At 47.5% G+C, this 27,138-nt stretch overlaps 1 protein-coding gene across 3 annotated transcripts in view; it reads right to left on the bottom strand.

Annotated features, from left to right (window-relative positions):
* LOC140429353 (uncharacterized) overlaps positions 1–26,494 on the bottom strand; it is a 272,337-nt gene extending 245,843 nt beyond the window's left edge. For all 3 annotated transcript variants that reach the window (XM_072516214.1, XM_072516215.1, XM_072516216.1), the window contains exons 1-2: positions 25,974–26,494; positions 22,458–22,651 (exon numbers count right to left, since the gene is read on the bottom strand). The gene's annotated coding sequence lies outside the window, so the exon portion shown is untranslated. The remainder of the gene's footprint in view (positions 1–22,457; positions 22,652–25,973) is intronic.
* Between the last annotated feature and the right edge of the window lie 644 nt (positions 26,495–27,138).

The raw sequence follows: 27,138 nt of genomic DNA, 5'->3' as shown, positions 1-27,138 counted from the left end.
CTAGCAATACCCACACCACAAAAATGAATTTTTAAAAATCTACATTGAGTTAGATAATCTCACAAGTGTTAAAAATGACCTGTGCCCCTACTGGATGTTAAAATTCTGCTAAGTGGTTTGTATTCTCCAGGTAATAGTTAGCAGCATTTTCTGCTGCCAATGTTTAAATATTGAAACTTGGGAACAATTTGCTTAAGGGATCTTAGATCAAATAACAAGCTACGAAAGACAACAGTGAGATGCACGAGACAGAATTGCATTTCTTTCTTGGTTCTTTAAAATATTTTTATTTTATTTTTTACCGAGATTGCTATCTGAGAGCAACTGCTACTCAGAAAAACCAGCTGCAGGATTTCATCAGGATAAAAATTTCCCCATTCCCACTTAAGCCCAGGACAACCCATAACTCAATCTGCAAACCGTGATCTGAAAATCTCCAAGAGGCAAGAAGGAAAGGAAGAACTAAGCCACTGATGACTCGAAATGATCAATTATATCAGTTTTCCTAAAGTACTATAAGGCAAAGCTAGCAGAAATTCTCAAGACCATGGGCCAAGGTGAATAGGAAAGCCACGTCTGCAGGAAACCTCCAGGAATGGGACAAGTATGTAAAGCAGACCAGCAAAGTAGGAGACGTTAAAACTTATACTGCATAATGAGGTAATTGTGTTTTTACTGTAGCAATGTTGAACCAGGTGTTATAAGCATGTCATAAGTTTTTTTTCCAAGCTTTTTGGGCTTGAACTTTGAGGATCACCATATGGCTAGGACAATAAGCAACTTTACATGGCAGTCTAAGCAAGAAACGTGAGACTCAAAAGTAAAGACTTTTCAAGGTTGTAGAAAAAAGGACTATACATAGAATGATGCAATACATAACTAGAAAGACATAAACGATTTTAACAGACGAGTTAGAACATAGAACACAGAACGATACAGCGCAGTACAGGCCCTTCGGCCCACGATGTTGCACCGAAACAAAAGCCATCTAACCTACACTATGCCATTATCATCCATATGTTTATCCAATAAACTTTTAAATGCCCTCAATGTTGGCGGGTTCACTACTGTAGCAGGTAGGGCATTCCACGGCCTCACTACTCTTTGCGTAAAGAACCTATCTCTGACCTCTGTCCTATATCTATTACCCCTCAGTTTAAAGCTATGTCCCCTCGTGCCAGCCATTTCCATCCGCGGGAGAAGGCTCTCACTGTCCACCCTATCTAACCCCCTGATCATCTTGTATACCTCTATTAAGTCTCCTCTTAACCTTCTTCTCTCCAACGAAAACAACCTCAAGTCCATCAACCTTTCCTCATAAGATTTTCCCTCCATACCAGGCAACATCCTGGTAAATCTCCTCTGCACCCGCTCCAAAGCCTCCACGTCCTTCCTATAATGCGGTGGCCAGAACTGTACGCAATACTCCAAATGCGGCCGTACCAGAGTTCTGTACAGCTGCAACATGACCTCCTGACTCCGGAACTCAATCCCTCTACCAATAAAGGCCAACACTCCATAGGCCTTCTTCACAACCCTATCAACCTGGGTGGCAACTTTCAGGGATCTATGTACATGGACACCTAGATCCCTCTGCTCATCCACACTTCCAAGAACTTTACCATTAGCCAAATATTCCGCATTCCTGTTATTCCTTCCAAAGTGAATCACCTCACACTTCTCTACATTAAACTCCATTTGCCACCTCTCAGCCCAGCTCTGCAGCTTATCTATATCCCTCTGTAACCTGCTACATCCTTCCACACTATCGACAACACCACCGACTTTAGTATCATCTGCAAATTTACTCACCCACCCTTCTGCGCCTTTCTCTAGGTCATTGATAAAAATGACAAACAGCAACGGCCCCAGAACAGATCCTTGTGGTACTCCACTTGTAACTGAACTCCATTCTGAACATTTCCCATCAACCACCACCCTCTATCTTCTTTCAGCTAGCCAATTTCTGATCCACATCTCTAAATCACCCTCAATCCCCAACCTCCGTATTTTCTGCAATAGCCTACCGTGGGGAACCTTATCAAACGCTTTGCTGAAATCCATATACACCACATCAATTGCTCTACCCTCGTCTACCTGTTCAGTCACCTTCTCAAAGAACTCAATAAGGTTTGTGAGGCATGACCTACCCTTCACAAAGCCATGCTGACTATCCCTGATCATATTATTCCTATCTAGATGATTATAAATCTTGTCTCTTATAATCCCCTCCAAGACTTTACCCACTACAGACGTGAGGCTCACCGGTCTATAGTTGCCGGGGTTGTCTCTGGTCCCCTTTTTGAACAAAGGGACCACATTTGCTATCCTCCAGTCCTCTGGCACTATTCCTGTAGCCAATGATGACATAAAAATCAAAGCCAAAGGTCCAGCAATCTCTTCCCTGGCCTCCTAGAGAATCCTAGGATAAATCCCATCAGGTCCCGGGGACTTATCTATTTTCAGCCTGCCCAGAATTGAAACACCTCTTCCCTATGTACCTCAATGCCATCTATTCTATTAGCCTGCGTCTCAGCATTCTCCTCCACAACATTATCTTTTTCCTGAGTGAATACTAACGAAAAATATTCATTTAGTATCTCGCCTATCTCTTCAGACTCCACACACAACTTCCCATCCCTGTCCTTGACTGGTCCTACTCTTTCCCTAGTCATTCGCTTATTCCTGACATACCTATAGAAAGCTTTTGGGTTTTCCTTGATCCTCCCTGCCAAATACTTCTCATGTCCCCTCCTTGCTCGTCTTAGCTCTCTCTTTAGATCCTTCCTCGCTACCTTGTAACTATCCATCGCCCCAACTGAAACTTCACACCTCATCTTCACATAGGCCTCCTTCTTCCTCTTAACAAGAGATTCCACTTCTTTGGTAAACCACGGTTCCCTCGCTCAACGCCTTCCTCCCTGCCTGACAGGTACATACTTATCAAGAACACGCAGTAGCTGATCCTTGACAAGCTCCACTTATCCAGTGTGCCCAACACTTGCAGCCTACTTCTCCACCTTATCCCCCCCAAGTCACGTCTAATGGCATCATAATTGCCCTTCCCCCAGCTATAACTCTTGCCCTGCGGTGTATACTTATCCCTTTCCATCATTAACGTAAACGTCACCGAATTGTGGTCACTGTCCCCAAAGTGCTCTCCTACCTCCAAATCCAACACCTGTCCTGGTTCATTACCCAAAACCAAATCCAACGTGGCCTCGCCTCTTGTTGGCCTGTCAACATATTGTGTCAGGAAACCCTCCTGCACACACTGTACAAAAAACGACCCATCTAGTGTACTCGAACTTATATCTTTTCCAGTCAATATTTGGAAAGTTAAAGTCTCCCATAATAACTACCCTGTTACTTTCGCTCTTATCCAGGATCATCCTCGCCATCCTTTCCTCTACATCCCTAGAACTATTTGGAGGCCTATAGAAGACTCCCAACAGGGTGACCTCTCCTTTCATGTTTCTAACCTCAGCCCATACTACCTCGGAAGATGAGTCCCCATCTAGCATCCTCTCCGTCACCGTAATACTGCTCTTGACTAGCAGCGCCACACCTCCCCCTCTTTTGCCTCCTTCTCTGAGCTTACTAAAACACCTAAACCCCGGAACCTGCAACATCCATTCCTGTCCCTGCTCTATCCATGTCTCCGAAATGGCCACAACATCAAAGTCCCAGGTACCAACCCATGCTGCCAGTTCCCCTACCTTATTTCGTATACTCCTGGCATTGAAGTAGACACACTTCAAACCACCTACCTGAACACTGGCCCCCTCCTGCGACGTCAAATCTGTGCTCCCGACCTCTATACTCTCATTCTCCCTTACCCTAAAACTACAATCCAGGTTCCCATGCCCCTGCTGCATTAGTTTAAACCCCCCCAAAGAGCACTAACAAATGTCCCCCCCCAGGATATTTGTGCCCCTCAGGTTCAGATGTAGACCATCCTGTCTGTAGAGGTCCCACCTTCCCCAGAAAGAGCCCCAGTTATCCAGAAATCTGAATCCCTCCCGCCTGCACCATCCCTGTAGCCACGTGTTTAATTGCTCTCTCTCCCTATTCCTCATCTCACTATCACGTGGCACGGGCAACAACCCAGAGATAACAACTCTTGTTTGCTCTAGTTCTGAGCTTCCATCCTAGCTCCCTGAAAGCCTGCCTGACATCCTTGTCCCCTTTCCTACCTATGTCGTTAGTGCCAATGTGGACCACGACTTGGGGCTGCTCCCCCTCCCCCCTTGAATAACATTTATTTAAAGAAACAAGTCTTTTATTCATGTAAACCTAATATAACAATTAAATGTTGACCGTGAGGTTATTTAAATAAAAATATGAGCACCTTAAATGCAGAAAGGAAGAGTATGACAGGGAAGACAGACAGAATTATAGGCTTTCTTGGTTACTTCATTTCTGACACAAGCCAACAACAACTTGCATTTGTATAGTGCCTTTAATGTTGCAATGGATCTTAAGCTTCTGAACAAACTGGGATTGGACACCGGCCCACAAATACAGTTGAAAAGGTGCATTTTGAGACTGTGCTTGAAAGTGTAGAAGGCTTTCGGAGTGGAAGCGGGAATGTTGACAAAAAGGAGATAAGATGACAGAAAGCCAGATTAAAGAATTCGAACTGGAACATAGGGAGAAAGGTAGATGAAAAATAGGATGAAGGAAAGAAACAAGGAATTTTTTTTGTTAAACTTTTCCGCATCTGCAGTTTCTTTTAAGGAACTGAGGAAAGAACCACGGCTGGATTCTCCGGCAGCGTGATCCCCCATTTCACCAGCAGCACACTCAGGCCAGCGGATTTCCCGATGACGTGGGGGTGCCCACAATGGGAAACCCCATTGGCCAGATGCAGGGACATAGAATCCTCTGCCAGCGGGGGCGCGCCTAACCAGGAAATGGGGGTGTCAGGACGGAGAATCCCGCCCCATAAATCTCATCCAGTAACCTGATCATGTGAGTTCCATCTTTATCTGTTACGAATGTCGGAAATGCATCCATAGCGAGAAGATCATTAAGATTCCTGGGGTTGGATTTCATGCGCAAGAGTCGACCTGCTGGTGATGGACCTTAAAAAAAGCTTGCCCTGCAGCGATAACATACTGATGGCAGGCTAGACAGGCCGAGAGTGAGACCTCACCCCTCAGTGGGACGTAATCTGATTTCCAGCAGCGCTAGAACTGAGTAGTAGCCCCTGTTGGGACTGCAAGCAGGCCCACAAAGTGCTTCAGTGGATCCTTGGGTCAAGCAAGTCCTGGGCATTTAGGGCAAGCAGGGATCAGGCAGCTAAAGGTGGACTCCTCATTCTGCCTGTCGACCAGGTCAATCACTTTATGGCTTGGCCAGTGTGAAATACGAGTCAATGCCTTGGTAACAACCCCAATAGCCCTTTTTTTTAAAGTGGCAAGTCACGCCCACCCACTCACTGTTTATGGGGATGGGGTCGGGGATGGGCGATAAGGTGGCGGCCCAGCCACCTCTTGCATTTTTATGTGCCCCCCTGTAAGCACCGCAGAAAACATGCCCGACAGGAGACCGTAAAATCCAGCCCCAGAGTTTTTGTATTACTTGAAGAATAAACTTAAATATTTTTAAATGATTCCCATACTAAAACCAAAGGGAAGCAACCTGCTTTACCACATGGGTATTGCTCGTCTTATAGCATTAATAATCTCTGACAGGAGTTTAGATATTAGAAAAAAACTCTCCTGTCAGAACTTGTAATGGGGCCTAAAGAGATCAACTGAGATGTTCCTCTTAATGTGTAGCTTACCTGCTTCAAACTATAAAATCTGAGAATTCTTTCAAAATGGAACTAATTCAAAGCACACTGTTAGAATCTGTGTGGCACCATTCCCGGTATGTCATGCATGTTATTGTATCACATTAGAGCAGCTGGATCATTTTACATGGAGTCAAAGAAGAATTATTTAACCACTCATCTTTGGCTTCTTCAACCCCCGGCACCTACTCTCTGACCCCATTTTGAATTGGGTGTGGCCAGGCTTGCACATTGTGCACACGGGTTTACAATTTTTTACCTCAGTGGGTGACAAAACGAACACCAATTAAACAGCTTTGGCGGCTGACAATGCTCACAATAGGTCGCACTTGCAGATCAAGAAGGTGGATAGAGGGAGAACCTCTGTGAAAGGAAGAAATGTTTGGAGAAGGAATTCTATTTTCAAACAGAGAGGTGGCTGAATGGGACAAAGTTTGAATAAGTACAGATATTGATGTTTTGTTGAATGCGGATAAATCCAAATGTTACTTAACCTTTCCTCTTTTGATGAAAGATCAATTAATTGTGGCGCTAAGGTAAACCAGAAAGCAACAATTTTAATGTAAAACTTCATATTTTCCAGGCTAATGTGCTCGTGGAGTGTGAAAGTTACCTGGAGATGTGTATATATATATATATATATATATTATGCTCCAACAATCCAACCAGGGTAGGCCCAATTCTTCTACCAAGCTAATAATCAGTGATGATAGTGGTTCTGATGCTTCCAATATTGTCACAAAGGGAAGCAAACTGTTTTACCTCACTCTTCTCACAGCATTAGGGCAGCACGGTAGCCTTGTGGATAGCACAATTGCTTCACAGCTCCAGGGTCCCAGGTTCGATTCTGGCTTGGGTCACTGTCTGTGCGGAGTCTGCACATCCTCCCCGTGTGTGCGTGGGTTTCCTCCGGGTGCTCCGGTTTCCTCCCACAGTCCAAAGATGTGCGGGTTAGGTGGATTGGCCATGATAAATTGCCCTTAGTGTCCAAAATTGCCCTTAGTGTTGGGTGGGGTTACTGGGTACGGGGATAGGTTGGAGGCATTGGCTAAAGTAGGGTGCTCTTTCCAAGAGCTGGTGCAGACTTGATGGGCTGAATGGCCTCCTTCTGCACTGTAAATTCTATGATAATCTATGATTAACAATCTCCGATAGGAGATTTGACACTAAATCTGACACAAGGTCATCAGCCTGAAACATGAAATCTGTTTCTCATACTTGATGAGTATTTCCAGCATTCTCTGCTTTTATAATGATAGCAAACTCAGCACCTCAATTTGATACACAACCATCTCCAGAATTATAATTAACTGTAAGGTAGTCTACCTGCTGCACAATGGGTTTATCCTAAAGGTATACTTAGAGCTGATTTTGTTTCTCAGTTATTCAAAGGCCCCAAACTAGTGAGGACCCATATGTAATTCTAAAATTAATCTCAGCCACATGTTCTGGCATGTCTTCATATAGGTGCGTGTTTGTATGAAAGTTCATCTTTGATCATCCATAAACTTAGAGGTTACACTTGCTGATGTCAAATATTGTTGTCCTCTGTAGGAATCTGGGATATCTTGAATTGTTTGTGTGTGAAACTGCACTGAGGCTAGCTCACAGTAAGAACTTAGCTCCTGAAAACCTTCTATTGAGGCTGCCATTTTATCAATTTTAGACAGAGTAGGAAAGGTGAGCACGAGGACACGGAAATATCAGTGCAGTGGTGATTGATCAAAACGCTCGGTACATGTGCAAAGAGAGTGTGGGGCTATCCAAAGAATAAAAAAGAAACAGCAATCTGACCTTGAATTTTTACCATAATGCAATAGGAAGTTTGTTTGTGGCAACATAACATGGCAATTTTTGGGAAACTCATTGATGAGTGTGAAAGGCCAATAACTAATGCAAAAAGCATTGGTTAGTTCTGATTCTTTTTTGCACAGATGATGAATCTCGAGGGACAATAATTAGATGTCCTATTTAGTTTAAGTGCGTGCTAAGAAAAGCATTCTAGAGTCCTTTGCATGATACAGGCAATTAAATGATTACCAGCTGTGATTAGACATTCTTTTTTATTTTTTATTGCAATTACTACCATATTTTGTGGAAATTACAGAAACATCTATAATTGTAATAAATAATAAATGCATCAACCTCCCGTTGTTTAAATGGAACTTTAATAGCTGTTGATACACAGTATTTCAAATGTTTAAGGCTTGGGTCACAGCAGGCTAGTGCAGACTGTAGGTTGTCCTTGCAACAGCCTAGAACACAGCATTGACAGACATCTAATCCGTTCTCAGCTGGAAAAGCGAATGAAACAGGAAGACTTTGGGAATGGAAACAGATGAAAAAGAACATATCTAATTGCCAAAACCAAGATTTATTTTACTTCTCTGGAAAACTTTGAGCTGAAAACGTTTACCATTGCACAAAACTTGAAATGATGGAAAATAATATGGAAGGTATATTGTGGTTTATGCTGTTGAATCACAGAGTATGCAACAGGCATATTCGATTGTGCGAAACACTTGAAGATGGTTAGACAAGACGACAAAGGATATTTCCCTTTCTGAACATGGAGTTTTTACCCAAAGTTTCCATGTGGCAAACTCTTGCTCTCCCTTGGTCCATCCAGAACAGTTGGCAAAGAGGCTGTTATGTCTCTCCTTATTGAAAGGAGGAGGAAATCAGAGGCCCACTCTTAACAGCTGATTAAAGAGAATGTATTGTGCTGTCCTAATGGCTCGGCCAGTTTATCCAGTGAGTGCTCCTTGGTTAGGATTGCGATTGGTGTTATGGTGGCTGGGTTAAGTTTAGGGCAGGGGTGGGTGATTTAGTACATTTCGCCACAGCCCCTTGTTTAGTGAGAGGAAAATCTGTCAGTCCTGAATATTTTGGGGCGTGATCGTACAACCTCTCATGCCCAACTCGATACACTCCCGGGAATTACGATACTCGGGATGCCTCGCTATAACGAGATATCGCGAGGCGTTGCGATCTGGATCTCGCCCTCACTGGGCGGGATCCAGATTTTTATATTTAAGTGAGCAGTTAGCCACACTCAAATATGTCTGTGCTGGAGTCTCCCAAGGCCCGGGATCAAATGCCTGTGACTGGGAGACCTCGCCATGGTGCCATTTAGCACTGGTCCACACAAACGTGGTGCAGGCATAACGCCACCTGAGGGGGAGTCCCAGGTCAGCAGAGACCCGCGGGTGGTCGGGCTCTGGGCAGGGTGATACACTCGCACTCCTGCTGTCACCTGGGCACATTGGCATTGCCAGCCTGGCACCTTGGCATTGCCAGGATGGCAGGGGCACTGCCTGGCGTTGTGTTCCACGGTTTCCCCCGATGATGAAGACATACACAGAATATATATGTGTGCAGTCTGAATGCTGATTTAGTGTCAAACACGCGTAAAGACAACTAACAAATTTGTGTACAAACAAAGTTACTCAAATTCCTCGGGAGCTACTCGAAGTGCGACTGTCCTACCGTACGTCCTACTACCAACTGGCGAGTCACTTCAGTCACGTGATGCATGTCTGCCACCACACGCTGGTCATACCTGTGATTACGTGACCTGATAAACAGCTTTATACATTCATACAACTATATATATTTATGTGTGCATGAATATCACCACACCCGGGTGGCTGGTTGCCCATGCCAGGGATCAGGCCTGGCAGTGTCCTGCCCTTGTGAGGGGCCTGAAAGACCCCATAACAAGTACCTTGGGGTGTTGGAGGAGTCCGGAGCTTGGATTGGATGGTCAGACATTGGGCCGGTATTTAAAAATGGTGCCCAATCTCTTCCTGTACTGACAAGCTCAGCTCATCAGTGCAGGAAATAAAGTTACGTGTGGTCTTGGCTGGGCATTCCTCGACTGAGGCCAGAAAAAAGAGTCTCGTTTGATAGCGGCACCAAGAAACACCCCACTTAATGTGCCCAAAACAGGACTCTTGTTTTTTTCCCTTTAAATCATGCCCTTTATGTTTGTGAGCATTGGTGAGGAAACAATCGTGTTGTATCATGAATCCCCATTCCTCCCTGTCCCAACCCCACCATCATGATCAAATAGAACTGCCAAGTCTCGTTATTGAGGGTCACACGTAAATGGCCATTTTGTAAAATATGGAAGGGTGACTGGTCCATGCGGATTATACCCCAGCAAAGAGTCAACATTCTAAGAAAGGTATTTGGTTTAGGAGTAGGCTATTCAGCCCCTCAGCCAATTCTACTATTCAATTAAATTCAATTACTTCAACCACATTTACCTGCCTTTGCTTGGTATCTCTTGACACCCTCATCTTAGACATTTTAGCAATCTCAGGCTTGAAAGGTTCAATGGTTCCTGCCTTTTCAGGGAGAGTCCCAAATCTGAACTCTACATTGTGTGGGACATGATGATTCCGATTTTACTCCTAAATGACCGAGCTCTAATTATTCGGCGATGGATTTAACCGTCCTCCACTGATGGTTTAGTCAACAGAGTTTATGGAGGTTGGAATGGGAAAGATCATCCAGAACAGCTAGGAGCACATTGGAATAGTCAAGTCTAGAAGTCAAAAGGCAAGAGTGAGGACTTCAGCAGCAGATGAGCTGAGATGGAGGCAAAGTCAGGCGATGTTATGGAAGTGGAAATATGATGGCACGAATATGAGGTCAAAGGTTATTCTTGGAATCAGATGTGATACCAAGGGTGTGAGCAGACTGGTTTAATCACATAATTGTTGTCAGGGAGCGGGATGGAGTCAGCAATTAGGGAATTATGTTTGGAGCAGGAACCAAAAACAATGACTTCAGTCTCCCTATTATTTAAATGGAGGACATTTCTGTTCATTCAGTAGAGAATGTTGGATAAGCAGTCTGGTCATTTAGCAACAATGGAGGAATCGAGAGAGGTGGTGATGAGTTGGAGCTGGGTGTCACCTGTGTACATGCGAAAACCAATGCTATACATTTGGATGATATCACCAAGATAAATAAAGTGTAAATAAATTGGGGATTCGTTTTAAGCACAGTTTTTAAAGACATTAAAAATTGGAATATTAGTAGCTTCCATGCTTTGCTGGACAACTAAAAACTACAAAGCAGAGCTGTTTAAACAACTCAGCATGTGAATGCATTGCGATATCTGACATATAGGGGAGGCAGTTGTTTAGTGGTATTACCACTGGATTAGCAATCCAGAGACCCAGGTAATGCTCAGCGGATCCAGGTCCAAATGCCACCATGGCAGATGGTGAAATTTAAATTACATTTTTTTTAAATCTGCAATTGTCTCTTGTCGTAAAAACCCATCTAGTTCACTAATATCCCAAAGGGCAGGAAATCTGCCATCCTTACTCGATCTGGCGTACATATGACTCCAGACCCAGAACAATGTGGTTGACTCTTAAAAATGCCCTCTGAAATGGCTGGGCAAGCCAAGTGAAATTGATGATGGGCAATAAATGCTGGCCCAGCTAGCGACGTTCTCATCCATTTAATGAATTTTTAAAATACCACAATTGATTGGGGATTTTGCATATACATTCAGTACTTCAATTGGGTCAGGTTGAGTTCCCTTCCACTGGTAGCTAGCTCATATAGCTCCTGTATTCAAAAAATGGTACACATTAGAACCAGGGAACTGAAATAGGTTATTGTGTGAAAAATAGATGGGAACTTAAGAGATCATTGCATGACAGGTTGTGCTCTAAACATTTCATAAGAACCTTTGAGGACCATTGATTTTGGTGTCCCCGACTTCCGGTAGGGCTCTGTAGGGGCAAGGTCTGCACGGGGCAGCTCCCGCTAAAGAACTAGGTTCTCGGGGTGGGGGTTCTCTTGCTTTTCTTGTTTTTTGTTTTTTTTGCTCGTTTTGTCCAGGTTTTTATTTTTTGTGCACTTAAAAGAAACGGAGAGGAGAAAAAAAAAGAAAGGACCCACGCAGCACTCACCCGGAGGTACGAACAGGGGGGGAAAAAAAGAGAAGAGGCCGCAAGGGACCAGACTGGTAAGCTGTGGCGTGTGGGAGGAAAGGAGAGAGAGGAGCCGGAGACTTGGAAGCGGACGGGGAGGGTGGCGAAACCCCGAACGGAGCTAGCGCATCGGAGTGCGGGCCTGCGAGTCGACCCGACCGAGCCCCCCTCCCGCCCAGCAGAACGTGGACGGCCGGGGAGTAGCGGCATCGAAGTGGGGCCGAGCCAGCAGGAACAACCTGCGAACACCCACCCCCCGGCGGCAACCACCACGAGGCAGGCGGGGGAACAAAGGGGTACTCGCAGCCCGACTATAAGCCTCTCTCTCTCTCTCTCTCTGGACCGTGGGTGAGTGAGGAGGAGAAACAGAAAAGAAGAACTTCCCCTGTTTCCAAAAAAAAACTTTGAAAAGAAAACATTTAAAGGGAGAGAACATTTCTTTTTTTTCCACTTTGAGAAAAAAACTTACCTGAAAAGGGTCTTTTTAGACGGTGGGGGGGGGGGGGTCTTTTTAGACGGTGGGGGGGGGGGGGGGGGGGAGGGGAAAAAGAAAGAAAAAGGAGAGAAAAAAATTGCCAGAAGGGAGCCAAAGCAGAGGGAGAAAGGGCACCAAAAGAAAACGGGGCAATACGCAAGCCCGTTCAGACGAGTTAATCGGCGCACGAAGCGGGGGAACAGAAGCCTTGCCACAACAAAAAGAACTGGTCAGACAGGAGTATTTCCCCCCTGGGCCAGAGGGGAACTGGAACTGGAAGGCAGTCTTTGCTGAGGTACTGAGGGAATATCAGCAGGAAAACAAGGCAGGGACCAGAGCAGACATAGAGGCTGCAGTACAGGCAGCAATGGCCAAGGCCCTGGTGGAGGTGCAGCTCGCCTGGGCAGAGCAGAGAAGGAACTGGAAGGCCAAGAGGAGAAACTGGAAACCCAAGAGGCGACCATTAAGGAGCTGGAAAAAGCCATGACTGACATGAGCGACCGGATCACGGCCCTGGAGAAAGAGGTGGCGAGACTGGGCACAACGCAGGGGAGCCTGAAGGGCAGGGTGGACGATCAGGAAAACTGCTCAAGTAGACAAAATGTCAGGATAGTGGACCTACCAGAGGGGATCGAGGGTAGAAACCCCACGGCCTACGTGGCCGAGATGCTGGACAAATTAGTGGGGAGGGAAACTTTCCCCAACCCACCTGAAATGGACAGAGCACACCGGTCACTGCACCCGAAGCCCAGGGCAGGGGACCACCCGAGGGCAGTTATAGCTAAACTGCACCGGTCCGACCAAGACAGGGAAACAATCCTGCGCTGGGCCAGGCAAAACAGAACTTGGAAATGGGAAGGACACTCCATTAGAGTTTACAAGGACATTGGGGCAGACCTCGCCAGGAGACGGGCTGAATTCAATAGAGTGAAAGCAGCTCTTCACAAAAACAATGTTCGTTTTGGTATGCTGTACCCAGCGAAACTCTGGGTCACATACCAAGGAAGAGAGTATTTCTTCACAGCCCCCGCCAAAGCAAACAAGTTTATCGAGGAACACGGGCTGGAAAACCAATAGTGAGGGTAGAAATACGCGGCCCCTGGCAAGGGGCAACAACCCGCTGGCGGAGGGGGAGGAGGGGTGAGGCAACGCCAGGCCCCCCTGCCCCCACCCCCACCATGGCGAACGCACGCTGAACAAAAAGCAAACCATTACCCAAGGGACCGTCACAGGTGGGAGACCAGGCCCCAGCACGAGTGAACAAGAGCAGCGGAGAAGGGAGAGCAAGCGAGGGGAGCGCAGGGTAGGATGGGGGAAGAACGGGCAGAATAAGGCAGAGGCTGGGTGTGATGAATGATATCTGTATACACATGTACCTTTAATGCGTAGGCCCCTTTAAGACCGGGTTTGGAACCCTGGGGGACTCCGCCTCCGGCTCCGCCCCCACGGAACTGTATATAAGGTTACGTTCAGTGGGCAGCGTGCAGTGAGCACACTTCTCGGCAGCTGTCTGGTTCTCTGGTAATTAAAGCCTTTGAATTATCAATCTTCTCTCCTGAGTCGTAATTGAGGGTATCTCACTGGGCAAGGGAGAAGCGAGACAGTAATTCCCGAGAGGGGGGTCACCGCACTAGCAAGAAAGCTAGCACCGGGGACATGCAACAAAGCAGGGCCGCAGTGTGCCCCCAACAGGGGGTTGGTGCCAGACAGAAGGGGGGGGGGGGCACTCAACAGAGGGGGGAGAGCAAACAGGGATAGGAACAGGGGAAAGAGGAACAGAGGAGGAATATACGGGGGAGGGGGAGAAAAGGGCAGGAAAGTGAGGGACCGGGGTGGGGGGTGGGGGGAGGCACAGGAAGGGAGGGACCGGGGGTGGGGATGGGGGACACAGGGACGGAGGGACAAACAATACTAGAAAAGGAACAGCAATAGAGCTATAAAGTGCCACAACCAAGGGCTCGGAACAAGGAATCGCTGCAAGTATCCACCCAGTACGGCCTCTGGGCGAAGGGAGACCCCAGAGTGCAGGGGGCTACCCGCATGGCAGTCGCACAGCGGGCGGCCATGTTGGGTGCCCCCCGGGCGAAGAGAAACCCCGGAGCGCAGTGGCCCTACCGCATGGCGAGAGCAGTGACAGCGGCCATCCTGGACGGCCCCCTAACAAAGGGGAACCCCGGGAGGCAGGGGCGCATCCACCAGGTAAATATGGTTAATCCCACAGGAGCGAGGGGACAGAGGCCTCCCACCAGGATAGTCACCTGGAACGTAAGGGAGCTCAACGGCCCAGTGAAAAGATCCAGAGTCCTCACCCACCTAAGAAACATGAAGGCAGACATAATCTTCCTCCAAGAGACGCACCTGAGAGAGCAGGACAGACTGCGGGTAAGAAAGGGCTGGGTGGGACAAACCTACCATTCCTGTTACGGGACGAGGGCCAGGGAGGTGGCAATACTGATCAGCAAATGGACGATGTTTAGGGCGACAAAGACGGTTACGGACCCAGGGGGGCATTACGTCATGGTCAGCGGGGCCCTGGATGGGGCACCGGTAGTACTAGTTAACATGTACGCGCCCAACTGGGACGACACGAGCTTCATCAAGAAGACCATGGCAGAAATCCCTGACATAGCGACACACCGGCTAATTATGGGGGGGACTTCAACTGTGTACAGGTTCCAACGACTGACAGATCAAACCCCAAGACGGGGAAAACCTCAAGCATGGCAAGGGAACTCGGTCACTTTATGGAACAGATGGGAGCAGTGGGCCCCTGGAGGTTCACCCACCCAGGGGAAAAGGAGTTTTCCTTCTTCTCCCCAGTACACAACGTATACACCAGAATTGACTTCTTTGTGGTGGGGAAAACTGTGCTTCCGGGGAGGGACAAAGTGGAATACTCCGCAATTGTGATATCAGACCACGCTCCACACTACATGGACATGAGGCTGGAAACGGGCAGGGCCCAACACCCCACATGGAGGTTGGACGTCGCCCTACTAGCTGACAAGGCCTTCAACGAAAAGATATTGTGGGCCATAGCAGAATACACGGAGAACAACCAGAACGGGGAGGTCTCACCCTCCCCGTTCTGGGAAGCGCTAAAGGCCGTGCTAAGAGGGGAAATCATTGCTTTCAAAGCGCGAAGAGATAGGGAGGAAAGGGCGGCTAGGCAGCAGCTGGTCGACTCCATACTGGAGGTAGACCATAAATACTCCGAGGCCCCGGCCGTAGAGCTCCTGGCAGAGAGGAAAGAATTACAAAGGAACTTTGATCTGCTCTCCACCAGGAAAGCAGTGCATCAACTCCGCCAGTCACGTGGGACCCTATACGAACACGGAGACAAAGTCAGCCGCCTGCTGGCACACCAGCTGAGAAAGCAGGCAGCCACCAGAGAAATTGCACAAATCAGGGGTACTAGAGGCACATTAGAAACAGAACCAGAAAAGATCAACAAAGCCTTCAGGGCCTTCGACCAAGGGCTGTACACCTGAGAGCCCCCAAGTGGGGAGTCCTGGATGAAATGGTTCCTTGATGGACTGGACATACCAGTCGTGGGGGAGGGCAGAAAACGGGGCATGGAAGCATCACTAGCACTGGGAGAGATCATGGACAGCATTAGCTCCATGCAGGCGGGGAAGGCGCCGGGACCAGATGGGTTCCTGGCGGACTTCTACAAAACATTTGCGACAGAACTGGCCCAGCACCTGCGGGAGATGTTCACAGACTCGCTGGCTAAGGGCACACTGCCACCCACGCTAGCACAGGCCTCAATCTCGCTGATACGTAAGAAAGACAAAGACCCAACGGAATGTGGGTCATACAGACCCATCTTACTGCTGAACGCAGGTGCCAAAATACTGGCCCAAGATTCTAGCCAAAAGGCTAGAAGACTACATGCCAGAGGTGGTCGCAGAGGACCAGACGGGCTTTGTCAAAGGTAGACAGCTTACTTCAAACATTAGGTGCCTGCTGAACGTGATAATGACCCCATCCGGGGAGAGAACACCAGAGGTGATCGTCTACCTAGATGCAGAAAAGCCCTTCGACAGAGTCGAATGGAAATACCTCAGAGGTACTGGAGCGGTTTGGGCTTGGAACAGGGTTCACCTCCTGGGTACACAACGCTCCCATGGTGAGCGTACGGACGAACAGCACCAACTCCCGATACTTCCAGCTGCACAGGGGCACCAGGCAAGGATGCCCACTGTCCCCGCTGCTGTTCACTCTAGCGATCGAGCCACTAGCAATTGAGCTCAGAGCAGCAAAAACTGGAGTGGGATCCAAAGGGGCGGCAGAGAGCACAGAGTCTCACTCTATGCAGATGACCGCTCCTCTACATTTCGGACCCACAGAGCAGCATGGACAGAATCATCGTGCTCCTGAAAGAGTTTGGTGCCTTTTCGGGCTACAAACTCAACATGAGCAAAAGCGAGATCTTCCCGGTACACCCACAAGTAGGTGGGGCAGCCCTAACGGGACTGCCGTTTAAACAAGCCCGACACAAATTCCGATACCTGGGGATCCAAATAGCCCATGACTGGAAAGGGATCCACAAATGGAATCTCACCAGTCTGACACAGGAAGTAAAAAAGGACCTGCAAAGATGGAACATACTCCCACTCTCCCTCGCGGGGAGAGTCCAGACGATGAAAATGAACGTGCTGCCCAGGTACCTCTTCCTATTCAGATCCATCCCGATCTACATCCCCAAGGCATTTTTCAAAGCACTGGATAAACTAATCATGGCGGTCGTATGGGGGGGGGGGAGGAATGCTAGGATCTCAAAGAAGGTCTTACAGAAAACAAAATTAAGGGGAGGGCTAGCCCTCCCAAACCTACAAAACTATCACTGGGCGGCGACGGCCGAGCGAATAAGGGGATGGATCAAGGAGCCAGAAGCCGAATGGGTGCGCGCAGAGGAGGCCTCCCGCAGGGGGACCTCCCTTCGGGCCCTCGCCAGGGCGGCACTCCCATCCCCACTCAAAAAACACTCCAGCAGCCCAGTGGTGATAGCCACCCTCCAGTCCTGGAACCAACTACGGCAGCAATTTGGCCTGACCAAAATATCGGACAAAGCTCACATCTGCAACAACCATAGGTTCACACCAGCGCGGACTGACGCCACCTTCAAAAGATGGGGACAGGACAGAAGGACACTGACAGTCAGGGATCTATACACGGACGGCAGGATCGCAACAATGGACGAACTGACAGAGAAATTCCAGCTAGCCAGGGGGAACGAGCTGAGGTACCTGCAACTCAAAAACTTCCTACGAAAGGAGACAAGGACATACCCACAACCGCCATGACAGATATTACTGGAAGAGTTACTGGACGCAAGCATACCAGAGAAAGGAAACTATAGCGACATGTATGACCAACTGGTAGAAGGGGCCGACACCGTACTGGACGCAACAAGAAGGAAATGGGAGGACCTGGGGATCGAAATAGGGTGGGGACTCTGGAGCGAAGCACTGCACAAGGTCAACTCCACCTCCAAGGCTCAGCCTGACGCAACTCAAAGTGGTACATAGAGCCCACTTAACAAGAATCCATATGAGTAGGTTCTTCCCGGAGGTGGAGGATAGATGTGAACGGTGCCAAGGAGGCCCGGCCAACCACGCCCACATGTTCTGGTCTTGCCCCAGATTTGTGGAGTACTGGACAGCCTTCTTCGAGGCAATGTCGAAAGTGGTGGGGGTGAGGGTGGAGCCATGCCCAAAAGTGGTGGTCTTCAGGGTTTCAGACCAGCCAGATCTATTCCTGGGGAGGTGGGCAGATGCCCTTGCCTTTGACTCCCTGATTGCCCGCCGTAGAATCCTGTTCGGCTGGCGGTCAGCAGCACCACCCAAAGCTGCAAACTGGCCGTCCGACCTCTCGGAATCTCTCCAAATGGAGAAAATCAAATTCATCATCCGAGGATCAGACGATGGCTTCCACAGAACGAGGGACCCATTCACCCAATTATTCCGGGACCTGGGTGTGGCCAACAAACAAGCAGAAGAATAGCCAGGTAGCCAAGAACCAGGGGAAAGTAGCCAAAGCATGAGAGGGAGAGATAGACCGGGAGAGGGAGAGAGGGGGACTGCTAAATATAAGAGGAAGGAAAGGCGAACCACGGGGAGGGGGCGGAGGACCGGGAGAGGGGGGGGAAGAGGGAAGAGACAGGGAACAATAGAGGAGAGCCGGGGGGGGGGGGAGGGGGGGGGGGAGGGGGGGGGGGCAGAGGCAGGGAAACGTGAACAAACGTGGCATCCACAGGAACAGAGAAAAAGGAGAATACAGGCGAAGGACGGGAAGGCCGGCTGAAGCGGAAGTGAGCACGAGACGACAACGGCAACGAAATCCGTCCAGGAGAAGCAAGGGGCAACACTAGCACCAGACCCATTCGAATATTGCCCTCCGTAATTGTCTCTCCGGCACCCAAATGTATATCTGCACCCCCCCCCCCCGGTCTCCGCCCCCCCCCCCCCCCCCAACCCCACAAACAGATGCCTACTTATGTGTGTAAATAATTGATTTTGTATTTCTCTCGTATTGTTACCTTTTTTTCTTCTTCTTTTTTTTCTTTCCCTTTGTGATTTGTGTGTGTGTGCCCGTCTCTTCTTCTATATAGCTATATATATATATCATATCCTGTGTACATAATGGCAAATATACCTTGTTCAAAAACACAATTAAGAAACATTTTTTTTTAAATGTTGGTGTCCCCCACGGATTTGAGGTGCCCTGTTCTTATTAATGAAATGGGTGGTGGGAATGGGAGTATAGTCAGTAAATTGACAGATGGCACCAAAGTTATGTTACAGACATCAAGTCGTATGGGGAAAGGTTTGATGACCCAGCTGGTCTTTTCCCACCTGTCAATTTTGTATGTTCAATACTGATCCATACAAGTCAGAAAGATCCTTTATTTGCTCCCCATTCTGTGCTGGATGACGTCAGCTGTGGCACTGATGGTGAATAGTTTGTTTTATTATACCTAAAGCTAGGGAATGGGGCATGGAAGTGGCAGGGGTTGTACATGGTTCCTGCTCCTCACATTTTCCCACACGACCCTAATGAAAAGTGCAAACATTGTTGTCAAGCAGAGTTGCAATAAACTCCACAATCAAACTACCTCCCAACATTTACTAGCAAAGGCTTTCATTTACTGGTATAAACCAATTATTCAATGGTTGAGAAAAGGTTCTAATTTATGTCATTATAGCACTCAATGTACATGGGTCATCCCAAATGCACAATTTTGAAGTTCAAGATACAGATATGGATATGTTCGGGAGTACGCTGGTAGGAGGAAAGAAGATTGCGTACAGGTAAAGGTTACGGACCATCAAAAGGAAGCATCAGAAATGGGAACTTAGAGTTAGCAGTTTGGGAAAGGTTCCAAAGATATCTCAACTCATTGGAAAGCTGAAGAGAAACATGGCTAAGAAATAGCAAGGAAAGGTGAAGAGCAAGGTACCCAATGTGAATGCATGGGTCAATAGATAAATAGCACAAGTAGCCCAGCACTCAACTCTCTCTCTTTGATTGCTCCTGAAGTGAGGCTGTTGTGGCATGAAGTGATTGCAAGGAGGGTAGCCCTGTTTTCCACTCCAGGACACTAGTCTTCTAGTTCAAAAGTTGTGTATGTCTGGAAGAAAAGTGAAGAGAGATTGGAGACTGTTTCTGACAGTTAGCTTCAATGGTTGGACCAAGTTTATGCTCCATCTGAGCTGCAGCTGCCCTTGCAACAGATGGCATTATTTCACTTCTGCCTCTATGTTGGCATAGAGTTTGTGAAGATGATTTGCCCTTGGTCACTTCCAGGTAGATGCAACTACGCTAGGTGGCACCTTGACAAACTCAGCCATTAGGCTATGCTGGCTTTCGATCAAAGTGACATGCAAAGAAAAACATAATGTAGTGGGGTGTTTCTGATGCCACATTAGTTAGCCAGGCCTTTACAGATTACTGTATCAAGAGCTTGAAATGGTAGTCTATCTTGAGCGGAGGAATTTCTGAATACTCCTATTCTTTACTAAGGCGAGGTACATGTGCCTCTATTCATAGCTGAGAATGCAAGGGAACCAGTGGGTTGACACAGATATTGTGCCATACAGACAGTAGTACCACGGGTACAATTTTTTGGTATGTGATCAGTTAACCAAGGCTAGAAATTGGCTTCAGATGCTGATAAAGGGGAAAAATCAACAAGACACCTGATACTGATGGTTTTCAGGTGATCCCAGCTGGATCCCAAATGTCGGAGAGGGACAAATTGGGCCAGGGGTCAGTCAAACAGCTTGCCGATGCTTGCCATCTTAAATCCATGTGAAGAATGGCCACTCTGATGCGAGGTCATCCAGCATCTAAGGAATTATATCAAAGCATGAGTCTAGAGTCTATATGTTTAAAACTAAAGGGAAGAAAAGAGGAAGCGTAAGTTTTCAAAATGAGCAATTGGAAAAATAGCTTGGAACTCCTGAGGCTTCGCAACAGTCTAGGATGCATTAAACAACGTTGTGTGTGTTAGCATTGACTGAGGAAAGGATTCAGAAGTTAAATTCTATTAAACTGGATCATAATCTAGATTCGTCACCACGTGGGAAAGATGGGAGGACAGTGGGATCATGTTTTCTTGTATCTCCTAGATCATAATATTGAAATATGGGCAGCACCGTAGCACAGTGGACAGCACTGTTGCTTCGCAGCTCCAGGGTCCCAGGTTCAATTCCTGGCTTGGGTCACTGTCTGTGTGGAGTCTGCACGTTCTTTCCAAGTGTCTGCGTGTGTTTCCTCCGGGTGCTCCGGTTTCCTCCCACAAATCCTGAAAGACGTGCTGTTCGGTGAATTGGACATTCTGAATTCTCCTTCTATGTATCCGAAAAGGCGCCGGAAGGTGGCGACTTGGGGCTTTTCACAGCAACTTCATTGCAGTGTTAATGTAAGCCTACTTGTGACAATAAAGATTATTATAAATGAAATAATAGTGACAGGCGAGCACAGAAGCATTTGGGAACCAATGGAATTGATTTCCATCAACCTTTTCTGTTTTAAAAATGGAAGCTGGGACATTGCCATCTGCATTGGCTGAGAACAAGAAGCCAATTAATAACATTTTCATTACACATCTGTGGTCTTTACTCATGTCAATGGGCACTACCCAATCACTGGTGCCCAGCACTGGCTGGCATCCAGCAAATATAAAGTATATAGTGATATTCCTACTGTAGGTCATCATATTATTGTAACAGAAATCCATATGCTCACACATCCTACCAGCATTAGCTATTGGCTACCCTAACCCGAACTAATTCTGTGCCAAAACACAGGCAAGGAAGTATCAATCCCGCAGCTACTGGTCTTTCAGCTTCTGCATATCTGCTGATCACTGTCAATTTCAATATTCATGATTAGAGAAAAAAATTGTTGTCGACCTGCGCATGACTTTGTTTAACCCTGGGATGCCCTCACTGTTGGCAAACTCTTGATAGGCTGACGGGCAGATTTTATTGACTCCCCATGACAGGGACCACCTTGTTGTTGCAGCATTTTCCCCCCTTCACAAATGCTGACAGGCACAGTAGTCTTCCTTCCCTTGTTCTGCGTCGAGGACCTTTTGGACCGCACGTTGTCTGGCACCTCCCCCTCACCTTGCACTGTGGGTGGCCTTACCAGGTGCAAGGAGTGCCCGGTGGCACAACTCAAGGGATGGCAGGAGTGCCACATCACGGTGGCAGCCCACGGATGTGAATAGATGGCATTATTTCTAAAATGATATGTGTATCAAGTATGCACATGTGTACTGAAATAAAACCTGGCATTACTGCAGTTAATGTTACTTCGTGGAATTGGCACTTCACTTCAACTCACATGGTGTAAGATCAAGATCGTGTGATTTGATTATGGAAGTTCAATAAAACGAGTAAATTCTGTTGAAATCAAAACAAACTTAACCCCACCATGAACATTAACAATATGTAAAATAACACAGGTAGAATTTGCTTTAAGCCATCACTTGTGGTTTGTGGCAACATCTGAAGCCAAGGCTGCCACTCTGCTGGGCCGATATACAGTGTGCTAAATGGAACACAAGGCAGACACTGTACATGTTCATGTACAATTACAAAAGCTTGCCCCCGTGCAGAGTGTATTGAACTCTGCATTGAATAGTGAGTTACACGTTCTGCCGGGTTAACAGCTGGGCTTTGTTACGATGAAATCTGCAATCACTTACCTGAAACCAGATCCCGAAACCAATGTTGGGATTTCTGACTCTTTTCTTCCTCAGTCACCGCCAAAAAGGCGATTACACGCCTGTCCCAGACCCAGCTCTCCTGTTCTTTTGTAGATGGGGAGGGAGGGAGGTCCACTGGGTTGCGCCACCAGCTTCTTCATCAAATGTTTGGCGTTGCCAACCGCATTCGCTGCCTGGGACAGACACAATTGATTGAAATGTTATCGATGAGACACCGCGGTGTGTGTGATGTATCACCCGGGGCCGGCGCTGTCGCTTCCTTTTTGGAAGAAAGCACCAGGCGGGGGAGGGGGTAGTGTACATCAGTGATTTTGGGCGCGGGTATCACTTTGAACATTGATGAGAAGATCTGTTTAAGAAAGCGGAACATGGGAAGCTCAATTCAATCACACATGGTTCCGGCATGCGCTCAGCTCCTTTAGATCAAAGATTTTGTAACGGTCAAATACATTTGATTCATTCCCCTCCACCCCCTCCCAAAGTACCCACCCCGGCCTTCCCTCTCCTCCCCAAGACCCCTCCCCTCTCAAAACCCCACCTTCGCCAACAAAATCCCCTCCCCACCCAAAGACCCCTCCATCTCAAAGCCCCCTCCATTTCAAAGTCCTCCCTCTACCTTCCCTTCCCTCCCAAAGCCCCACCTCCACTCCCAAAGCCCCTCCCCACTCCAAGCCGCCTCCTCTCCCAAAGTCCCGTCCCTTCCCCAAGCCCCTTCCCTACCCAAAACCCTCCTCCCCTTCCAAAGTCCCCTCCATCTCAAAGCCCTTCCCCGCCTTCCGCTTCCTTCCCAAAGCTTCACCTCCCCTTCCCAAAGCTCCGTCTCAAAGGCTCCTCACCTCCCCAAGCCTCCCACCCTCCCAATGTCCCCTCTATTCCAAAGTCCCCTCCGCCCTCCCTTCCCAAAGCCCTCCCCTCCCAAAGCCTTCTCGCCTCCCAAAGCCCCCTCTTCCCAAAGCTTTCTCGCCTCCCAAAGCCCCTCCCCAAGCCCTTCCCAAAGGCTTCTCGCCTCCCCAAGCCCCCTCTCCTCCCAAAGCCCCCCTCCCAAAGCTAGGCTGTGTGACATGAGTTTTTTTTGTTTAGTCCGTTTATTTCCCATCCTCGGAGTTACTCTCACTTCTCTAACATGTGTCACTTTTAGACTTGACAATAGAATATTTCGTTTAAAATCGCTTTAAAATCAGGAAAACGAAGTTATCCCGTCGCGCCGAGGTGCTGGACAAATCTGTGACCGGACCGCTGCGTCTTCTTTTCTATATTTTGATGGATGTAAAATCTTTCAAATGGAGAAAAAGCACAATTGATAATTCCTATGATTTTTTTAAAGCCATGCATGGATGTATATTAATTTCCACAGTGCGGGTGCCGGGTTGTCCATGAGGGGGCGCCACAACCCACCAGAACCCGCCCCCCAAGCAGCTCCCAGCCACAGCCTGAGAGGCGACTTATTAAGAGTCACACACAGCACCGGGCTCCTGTCAACCCTGCACTGATGCAACGAATGGCACCGATGGAAACATCGGGGAAAGAATCTTGGGAGGCTTCTAGTTACACAAAGAAATTACTTTTCGTTTTCACGAGCCCCTCAAACGCTCAGATTTCTTACTGAAAGTCCTATGTCTATGGGTGGCCGTTCTGTGCTCTTTTAATGTTGATTTGCATTCCAATGGGGTATTTTACCCGTTTCTCGCCGATCGTTCGCCCCCTCCAGTGTTGTCCAGATGCCAGAAAGTCAACGTACCACAGAATGAGAGGCAGCTTTAAGGAGCTTTAAGGACACGGTTCAGATACTTAATACATTTTTTAGATGTTGTACGCATACGCAAGTGACATCTGAAGATCAATGCAAATTTGGGGAGCATCGTGTGCCCCCCCCCTTCCCCCCCCCCCCCAATATGTCAAAATATATAATTTCCAACCCCCAATCCATAGATTTGAATATTTTTCAGTTGGGTTTGGTCCATAACTTTCCTAACTGAGTCATGTTTCCTTTTTAAACCCGGTGTCCTGCTCCTTACGCAAAGGTTCTGTCTGGAAAAGTTTCGCGCGAGATAACACTAAATAATGTTTTATTGTATAACTTGAAACCGAGCCCAGTATCCAGCTGCAATCGCACGTTTAATCTGCTCTGGTAGGCAATATTTCATTCAAATTTAAGGTGCGGGGGGATCAAATAAATCTACCCAACAGTCTTTTGTCCATTCAACCGTACCCGACTTGAACAAAATGGATTTATTTGAAACGGAATTTTTTCCGTTATAATTTCCGTTGTTACCAGGAGCCGCCTGTGCGCACCGAACATGCATTGTCATTTACCAAGTGGACAGGTGATTGAAATGTACTGAATTAAGGAGTGTTTTATTCTCCCATCCCATGCCTGCCTTTCTGAGATTTGATTTATCCAAGGTAAACAATGGAGAAGTAATGAAAGCGATGTTTCTGTCTATCACCAAAAGCATTTGCTGGCTGCTGCAAGGGTCCGTTTGCTCCAGTGACTCTCCCTCTTCTCTCTCTCTCTGAAAAGCTTCTGCTAAAGACTCTCTACCGGACTGGAAGTTCCCTGCATTTATCACATTGCAATTTGCATTAATCTCCCCCACCCCCCTCCCTCCCGCCTCCCCGAATGACTCTGAACAGAACACCAATGCTATCGAGGAACTGTCCTCGCCTTCCCCTCTATCAGACCGCACAAGAAATGGGCTAGGATTGAAACTTTAAACTCCACAATCACCGCTCTTTTTTTCCTCATTTATCTTCCTTTGCCCTTTTATTTTCGCATTATTTTACAAATGTTTAAGTGTGCCCTGGACAATACCTCACATGTCCGCCCACCGCAAACCACAACCACACGCACGCCACATGCATGCATGCAAACTTAAATTCACACACACTCAACCACATAGACACACACCGCTTAACATGCAGACACCCGCAACATACATCCACTCAGGCATTCGCGCGCGCATATTCACACCGCACACATAACGTGCACACTTGCATCCACGCCACACAGTCACACATACGCTCTCACTCATACAACATAGTCGCCCAGACATTCACGCAAGATACTGACGCGGAACATACATGTCTCCACACACAGCACATTCTCCCACTCGCACACACCCTCACGCTCATTCAGAGCCTGCAGACACGATCGCATTCACACACAATACGATCACTCCTCTCCTTCATGCTTTCATTGAATCTCCTCAGTTTTCTAACATGTGCTTGCCCCGTCTCTTTCCTCCGTCGGCCTCATTTCCTCACAGCCTCCTATATTATTTTCGTTCTATTCTTTCCTTGCTCGCATCTCTTTTGCTCAATCCTCCTTTTAATCATTATCTCCCATCCCACTCCGCCTACCCCACCCCCACGAAAGTCTCCGTCAACCCCATTTCAACTTTTACAGCAATTTCACCCACTTCTACCCCATGCGCAGATCCCAGCCTTACAATTCCGTTACAATACGGTTACTCTTTTGTTTTGAATCGACTTTACCTCTCAGAGGTCGAGGTGCACAGGAAAGTCCTTTTAAAACGTGATTTATAGTCCCGCACTCAAAAAGTCGCAGTAGGTCCTGCAGCAGCCGATGAATGAGAAATGATTAGAGCGTGGACCCTAGTCTGGACTCCACTTCCCCGGTCACTCTTTAAACACTTGTCCCGGCGCACAGTGTTTAATCTTTGGGCACCAGTGCCTGCTCTCAGCCGGAGGGGAGAAAGAAGCAAAAGTCTAAATTGCTGCAAGTTCAAATGCGGGATTTGACACCTATCATTACTCCGTCAGCACTGCAGAGGAGGGGCCCCCACGTCTTTGGGGCTGGATTGCTGGAAAAAAAAACATTTGAATCTCTGATGAATTACAAAGAGCCAATTGATGAAAAGACTCCCACGACCACCTTAACCCTTAAAAGGGCATTGTCCACTATATACGGTATGTTTAAACCAGCCGGCCACGTATGAAGAGATCTCTTTGAGATATCTGATCTCTGATGGAGTACATCTGGCCTATCGTTGCTTCAAAGATGAGTTTTAATGAGGCTTGTTCAAAAAAAACGACACCATTTATAGCCAATGGTGAGACGTGATAGGGCTGAGTGCCCGCGAATGGCTGGGAAGTGCAGGTACCACAGGAAGCGATTGCTAGTTCTCAGTGTAATGGCTTCATTGAACATCTTGTGTAAGTTAATGGCACTTAGATATCAGCCTCCCCGCTCCCCTCGGTTTCCATTTCCATCAAAGGTTGGAGGGGGGAGGGGGGGGGGTCTGGTATTGGGCGGATGGGAACCGGCTACAGCCGAGTTATTGTCAAACTGTTTGCTAAACATGACAAATTAAGATCTGATCAGCGTATCAGCTTGGTAAATAAAGAGTTAACCGCGAAAAGCAGGATTGAAAGGACTTTGAAAACCAGACGCTCAATCTTTTTAGTAAAACGATAAGACAAGCTAGCGATTAAAAGGGGTTCTTAAACATGGATTTTCGTCAGCGTTTCTGGAATCCACACCAAATTGTCTGGCAAACTGCGAAACGATTGAGACTCATTTAAAAAAAACAAGGAGCCTGCAGCTTTAAATGTGACATTTCACTTTTATTATATACACCAACCAGTGGGGAGTAACTGTCCGAGCTGATTTATACTGAAAGAACTAAACCAATCAGCA

Source organism: Scyliorhinus torazame, chromosome 9 (genome assembly GCF_047496885.1).
Source record: "Scyliorhinus torazame isolate Kashiwa2021f chromosome 9, sScyTor2.1, whole genome shotgun sequence".
Classification (NCBI taxonomy): Eukaryota; Metazoa; Chordata; class Chondrichthyes; order Carcharhiniformes; family Scyliorhinidae; genus Scyliorhinus; species Scyliorhinus torazame.
The sequence above is the reverse complement of the archived record's forward strand: the minus strand, read 5'-3'. Positions and strand labels throughout refer to the sequence as shown.